The sequence below is a fragment of the Myotis lucifugus genome, unplaced genomic scaffold (assembly GCF_000147115.1).
Source record: "Myotis lucifugus unplaced genomic scaffold, Myoluc2.0 scaffold_171, whole genome shotgun sequence".
In the NCBI taxonomy this organism is placed as follows: Eukaryota; Metazoa; Chordata; class Mammalia; order Chiroptera; family Vespertilionidae; genus Myotis; species Myotis lucifugus.
Genome location: NW_005871219.1, coordinates 1,935,939 through 1,943,013, shown reverse-complemented (window position 1 = coordinate 1,943,013; position 7,075 = coordinate 1,935,939). Strand labels below are relative to the sequence as shown.

At 36.1% G+C, this 7,075-nt stretch overlaps 1 non-coding gene across 1 annotated transcript; it reads left to right on the top strand.

Moving 5' to 3' along the window:
• Positions 1-6,510: 6,510 nt before the first annotated feature.
• LOC111827479 lies at positions 6,511-6,674 on the top strand. The gene has a single exon (XR_002831075.1). It is a non-coding gene; the product is annotated as a U1 spliceosomal RNA (small nuclear RNA).
• Positions 6,675-7,075: the final 401 nt, after the last annotated feature.

Here is a 7,075-nt window from a genome sequence, read left to right as displayed (position 1 = left end):
AATTCCCTCTGATTTTCAAAGCCAGATTTTATGTGAGCTTCTCTTCTCACCACTGGAGTTCTGGCCAGGGGAGCTCGGCCTGGGGCTGAGAGCTCACTGGTCCGAGGGGACTCTGCAGCTGAGATCTCCCTCCAGATTCTCCACCATCACACGTGGGTGTGGGGCCAGGCTGTTTCACATCTCCACCCCTCCTAACATGGCTTCTTTATATTATTAATTACTAGAGGCCCAGATATATATTACTAGTATATATTTATACTAGCTGATTGCCTGCTAATTTCAAATCTGCTTCATCTTGGATCCAATTTCTATTCCCTGTTCTTTTTTTATATATATATAAATAACTTCTTCCTATTCTTTATATGTCTTCCATACTGTGTTGTTGACATTGTATATAATCTATTATAAAATATTTGATTGTCTTATATACCTTTGAAGTGTGTTTATTTTGTTCTATCTGGCAGTTAATTTGGCTTGAGTCAAACTTTGGACTCTGTCTGTTTCTATAGATAGCAGTTGAAATATTGCTCAGTTCTCTCAGTTCCCACTGTTGCTTTCAGTCTTGTCTTCTATAATCTTTTCAAGAAACTTATAGTTTAGAGCTCAGGCATGAAACATAGAGTTTATTCTTGTATTATTATTTATGTTGTATTATTTTTCATGCAAACAACTATAAACAAACTTTCCTCCACCCCTGTATATATTTTTCCTCTCTCAATGTAAAGTTGTTATTACTTAAATGGTCTTTCTCCCTAGAACTTATAGAATAGTCTAAAGGAAAGGGTATCATAAATAAATCTGAGATGGGAAATGAACTGTATCCCTCCCTCTCATAACTAAGTCTATGTCAGCGAATCAAGTTGGTGAGTCTGACTGCTGTACACTTCCCTTATGACTCTCTAACTCCAAAGAAGCGCCTGTATCTCTCACACAAATAGAATTCTGGTGAGTTATCTTGCTCACCAGACAATCATATACTTCTATTAAAACTACATACAGCCCATCTGACCTGACTCAGTGGTTAGTGTTGACCTATGCATCAAGAGGTCATGGTTTGATTACCGGTCAGGGCACGTGCCATGGTTGTGATTCAATCCCCAGTGTGGGGCATGCAAGAGGCCGCCGATCAATGATTCTCTCTCATCATTGATGTTTCTATCTCTCTCTTTCTCTCCCTTTCTCTCTGAAATCAATAAAAATATATTTAAAAAAATAAAATTTGAGCATAAATTGAGACCACTAGCTTTATTGACAAACTAGGAGTTATTCTTGACTCGTTCCTCACTGCATACATTCAATAAACAGTAATTCATTAGGTCTCATACATGTTTTCCTCCAAGGAAGGTAGTTCTTAAAGATAAATCCTCCATCCTTGAAATTACCACATTTTTTGCCTTTATCATCTTCTACCTGAACTACTTTAATATCTTCAATGCCTATTCATGCTTCCCAGAAGCACCAAGTTCAACAATGTAGGTCAGAATGTAAGTTAGTGCAATGGATTTGAAAAACTGTTTGGCAGTTACTTAAATATTTAAACCTATGTCTGTCAAGATAACATTCCACTCCTAGATATTTATCCAAGAGAAGTAAAAACATATGTTTTACAAACATTGGTAAACAATGTTTATAGCTGCTTTATTCACAATAGTCAAGACCTTGAAATACTCCCAAGGTCTATCAACAGATAAATGTATCAACAAAATGTGTTATACACACACAATAGAATACTATTCAGCAATAAAGAGCATGGTTTTTAGCTTCATGCAACAACATAGATGAACCTTGAAAACTTTATGCTGAGAGAAAGAAGCCAGACTCAAAAGAGTAAATAGTGCAAGATTACATTTTTATAAAATACATAAGCTGATAAGTAGTTGACTGGAGCCAGAAATGGAGAAAGGGATACATTTCAGATAGAGGCAAACCATCTTTTTGGAGTAATGGACATCTTTTGCATTTTGATAGTGGGAGTGTGTTCACAGGTTCATATGACTTTCAAAACACATTGAATTGAACAATGTGTTCAATTTAAATGGATGCAATTTATTATACTTAAGTAATTCCTGAATAACATTGATTTAAAGTTCCAGCATCCATGGGGCTAAAAGGGGTAACTTGGGAGATACATAAATTATTATAATTAACTAGAGGCCCGGTGCACAAAATTTGTGCACTCAGGGTTGGAGGGAGGCGTCCCTCAGCCAGCCTGTGCCCTCTCGTAGTCTGGGAGCCCTTGGGGGATGTCCGCAAGCAGGCCTCAGCCAGCAGTCAGACATCCTGAGGGCTGCCTCAGAAGCGGGAGAGGCTCCCGCCACTGCCGCTGTGCTCACCAACCATGAGCCCAGCTCCTGCATTGAGCATTTACCCACTGGTGGTCAGTGCATGTCATAGCGACTGGTCATTCCACCGTTCAGTTGATTTGCATATTAGCCTTTTATTATATAGGATACTCCCATTTTATGCATAAGGAAATTAATTCCAAAAGGTAGTAATTTGAAGCCTACTACTTTATCTCAACACCCTGTGAGGTCTCCACCACCTTGATCTTTCTAAGTGGTGGAAACCTGAGGAATAGGGTTGCTTAGTATTTCAGTGTGCAGACTCTGAAATCACACAGTCCTGCATTTGAATCCTAGCTTTGGCATTTATAAACTGTGTGATATTGAACAAATTATCTCAGCCAGTCTTTCACTATCTTTCAAATGCCAATAATAATAATTACACCTAGCTCATGGAATGTTTATCAACATTAAGTAGCTAGCATTCTTTATGTAGAATTTTCCACATACCTAAAGACACTTCATACAATATATAACATATAGTCCAATAAATGTTAGCCAGTGTGTTTCATTTTCTTCATTTATAAAGTGGATATAGTACTATTACCTACCTGTAGTGGGTTGAATGGTGTCCTCCAAAAGATATCTCTAGGTACTAATCCTTGGAACTTGTGAATGTTACTTTAATTTGGAAAAGAGTCTTTGAAGATGTTATTAAGCTAAAGAGTTTAAGATGAGGAAATCTTCCTGGAGTATGCAGACGAGCTCTAAATCTAGTGACAAGGATCCTTATAAGAGAGAAAGAGAGGAGACATATACAGAAGAGGAGGCACTGTGATTATGTAGATAGAGGTTAGAGCAATGCAGTCACAAGTCAAGGAATGACAACAACCACCAGAAAAAGCTGGAGGAGCCAAAGAGGAGACTCACCACAAGAACCCCCAGATTATCCACAAGAACCCCCAAAGATAGTGTCTCTCTAATGGATTTTGGCTCCTAGACCCTAGAATTGTGAGAGAATAAATTTCAGTTGTTTTAAACCTCCATAGTTGTGGTAATTTGTTACAGCAGCACAAGGAAAGTAGTACACTATCTTTAGGATCATTGTGAAACTGAAGAAGGTAATATATGCTAAGTTTGCAGTACCTGTACTTAACAACTGATATGAAAGATTGATTGTTGTTGTGGCTATTGCTATTACCATTCAAATCCTAACTTAGTTCTGTCTGTAGTCACATAGCCTCTGCCTTGGATGGCGTTATGAAATAAAATAAAGAAAGCCCTGGTGGTTAATTTTTTCAATGCAAACTTTAAACCGATATGTTTTGCTTTCATTTGTCTGCAGCAATTCCTTTAATAAATCTATTGCTCTGTTACTAATTTTAACTTTATTCCTTGTTTGTCCTCTAGGATTGCAGAACTACTGTAGCAACGTGAGAATGTGTACTTCTCTGATATATTCCAAGAGGATGTGTTAATGATAGTGTTAAGCTAAATCCATAATTTCTAGGAGTTTGTGTTTGTTGTTTTAAATTTTCAATGTACCAGTTTTTTTTAAAAGATTGAGTTTTTTCAAATTTTGAATCTAGTTCAATACAATACATTTTAGAAGGTATTCCACTTTAACCTTCACTTACATATTATATCTGAGCAATAAATTAAAAGCAGCAATATCATCCACTTAGCAGCCTATCTGTGCAATGGCTGAGCCAGCCGATATTAGGTTTATCTTTTCCAGGATGCATACTGAGCAAGCCTCCACTCTACGTTTTTCTGTGAATAATTTAGGGTATCCTTATTCACTTCACCGTTTACCCCTCTCAGTTCAAGACTTTGGCTTACTATTTTAGCTAAGCGTCAATTAATTCATTAAAAAGAACAAATTGTTTCACTGACTACTCTGACAGTGCAGCCATAAGTGCACTAGGATAGGCATCTGTTCCATTCCCTAGTCACAGAGCGCCAGTGTTCTATTTCCAGCCCATAATCTCGGATATGAGCCCTTCAAATTCCCACGTCTAGGATCACAGTAAGAGTAAATCAATCAGAGTGTTTCCCAGATTCCTTATTAGAGAGGGCCCACACAGAGTGAGCATCGGTAACAAAAACACAACTGTGAAAACAAGATTTTGGCAGGAAAGAGAGTTGTGAAGAGAAAGTGAGAAGGGTATATTTGAAAATATTCCACCTCATTTTCCCTGGATCGTGGGTGAGCCAATAACCTAAATCAAGAAAATGCTTTAAAACATTCTTTACCTTGGAATATTATTACACATATATGAGTTCAACCTGGTGCTCTATGAAAGAACAAGTGAATGTGTAGTAAGTGTGCTTGAATTATCAAGAAATAAAATAATTCATTTCCTTTTTTTCTTTTTAAAAAGCTACTATTTCAAAACTCATTTGAGTAAATCGAGTTCCAGGAGGCGTTTGTTTTTCCTTGAGTGCTTTAAACCAATGATAGGAGAATATTTCTGAATATGTTACCAAACTTTATTCAGAAAACAAAGCTTGCATTCTTTATGTAGAATTTTCCACATACCTATAAAAATGCAGAGTACTCTAGGTGAATGCTAGAAATAATTTATCTCTTCTGTGTGTATTTCAGTGATTTGTTTCATAATCATATTTGATACAGAATTCAGTGAAACAAATGATGGTGAATACCTATGTACATGGGCAAACATTGCTTTTAAAGTGGTAAATAAAAACTTCTAAAATATCATACTTTAAATAGAAATTATGTCTTTTAGAAAAGGTAAATATTAGCTTTGGAAGAATAAGTGGAATGTTTCTTAACAGGATTGGCGAGATGAGTGGAAAGTATTTCTCATACATTTTTTTCTCCCTGAACAAGGGATAATTTGTGAAGGGATAGGTTAGTGGAGAAAAAGCACATTGGGATACATTATAAGCAACAGATTAATGAGTAAACCATCCACAGATTCCCAGAAAACATTAGGCATTGAGAGGACTGGTTGCAAATATATGGTTGTGATTACCTTGAAAACCTCATTCAACTCAGAAACATAGAGCTCATTTATCCCTAATGATATTTTTCTGAGTATTTTTACATGTGTACAAAATTTTCCCAGAGACTGGAGACAACAATTTTCTTTTATAAAGAAAATTTTCTTTTACACATGGATTATCAGCAAGTTTGTTTTTTATAAATACTGGAAAGCAGCCATAATCGAGATAGACAAACTGATCAAAGAAATTTCTGGTTATTGAGCAGAATGGTTTGATAATAGGAACTTAAACATGTATCATATGCCTGTCATTAGGCTAGAAAGAAATATTAAGAAATGATATGCCTACTATTCTCAAGAAGTTTACCCAATTTATTGAAGAATAGAAAGTAATACACAAGAAAAAAATAAACATGTGTCACTTGTAAGTGCCATAGGAGTTCAAAGAAGGAAGAATAGTTAAAGATGCCATTTAGGGAAGGTTGGGGTTATGTTGCCATGGGGATGCATAGGACTTATTAGTAAATTAACTATGGTTGTGATTTTTAAATAAGGAAGAATATGAATTATTTAAAGTGGAGAGAAAAGGTGTTATTTGAAAAAAATGCATATTCAATAGTATAACAATTTTGTATTTTAAAAAGATCAATGATTTTTGCTTTCATTATACAAATCAAGAAAACTAAAACTTTACAAATCCCTGGCTAGTAGGATAAACAAAAACTATGATTCTTAATGGAGTGAGAGGATAAGAGGCATATCAGACTCTCTGGGGTCAACAAAAACTTTGGTTTATCATAGTTGAGACACATCTGTGGGAAGGATCAAAGTGGATGGGGAGGCATTCCAGGCAGAGGTGTTATGGGGGAGGAAGTGGGAAAGGCCTTAAAATATTTGGGATAAGACTAAGATTAGAGTGGAAAGGGATTCTAGTGGATAGGGAGATAATTGAAATACAAAGTACCAAGCTAAAGTGACTGGCCTTGATTTGATGGACAACAAAGAGCCATCTTTGATTCTTATTATGGGAGTGTTAAAATAAATGAAGTTTAGGAAAGCTAGTCTATGTGATACTGATATACATAATATAAAAAGAAGATTGAAAATGAAAAAGGATAGATGAGTTAAAAATATATTATAAAATTTAGCCATGATGATCCAGGGTTTGGGAGGAAGTGAGGTTATTAGACTTTCTTCAGTCCCAAAGAAAAGGAAAAGGTATGACTTCAAGTCTGAAAAACAAAAAAGATGTATTGATACTTACCTGCCCAGGGAGATACCATGATCACAAATGTGGTTTTTCTAGGTTGAGGCTAATACATTGCATTTCTGATGTACTGACCCCTGCAATTTCCCCAAATGTAGGGAACTCAACTATGTAATCTGTGGCAGTAGTGAACTGTATTCGTGCTTTTCCCTAAGGAAAAATAAAAGATTTATTGTAACCATGGCCACACACTCAACGTGCCTTCCCCAGTGTGTGTGCAGGCATGCTTTCCATGGGCAGTTAGCAGGGCAATTGGAAAACATGTCAACACTTTAGGGTGGGCCCATTTTCAAGGGCTTAGTATGCAGGGTGGGGCAAAAGTCAGTTTACCGTTGTGAATACATGAAACATAGTGTCTTTTTGTATTATTATTTATTAATTATTATGTAATTTTCCATATGAGCGACTATAAACCTACTTTTGCCACAGCTGTGTATTTCAGGGCATAGCATAATTTCTCCCTCCAGCTAGGCATTCTTCTTGTTTTACTTTAGTAAAAATAGTGCTAAAGTACAGAAATAAGATTCAGTTTTCTCTTCTAGTTATGTAGATGA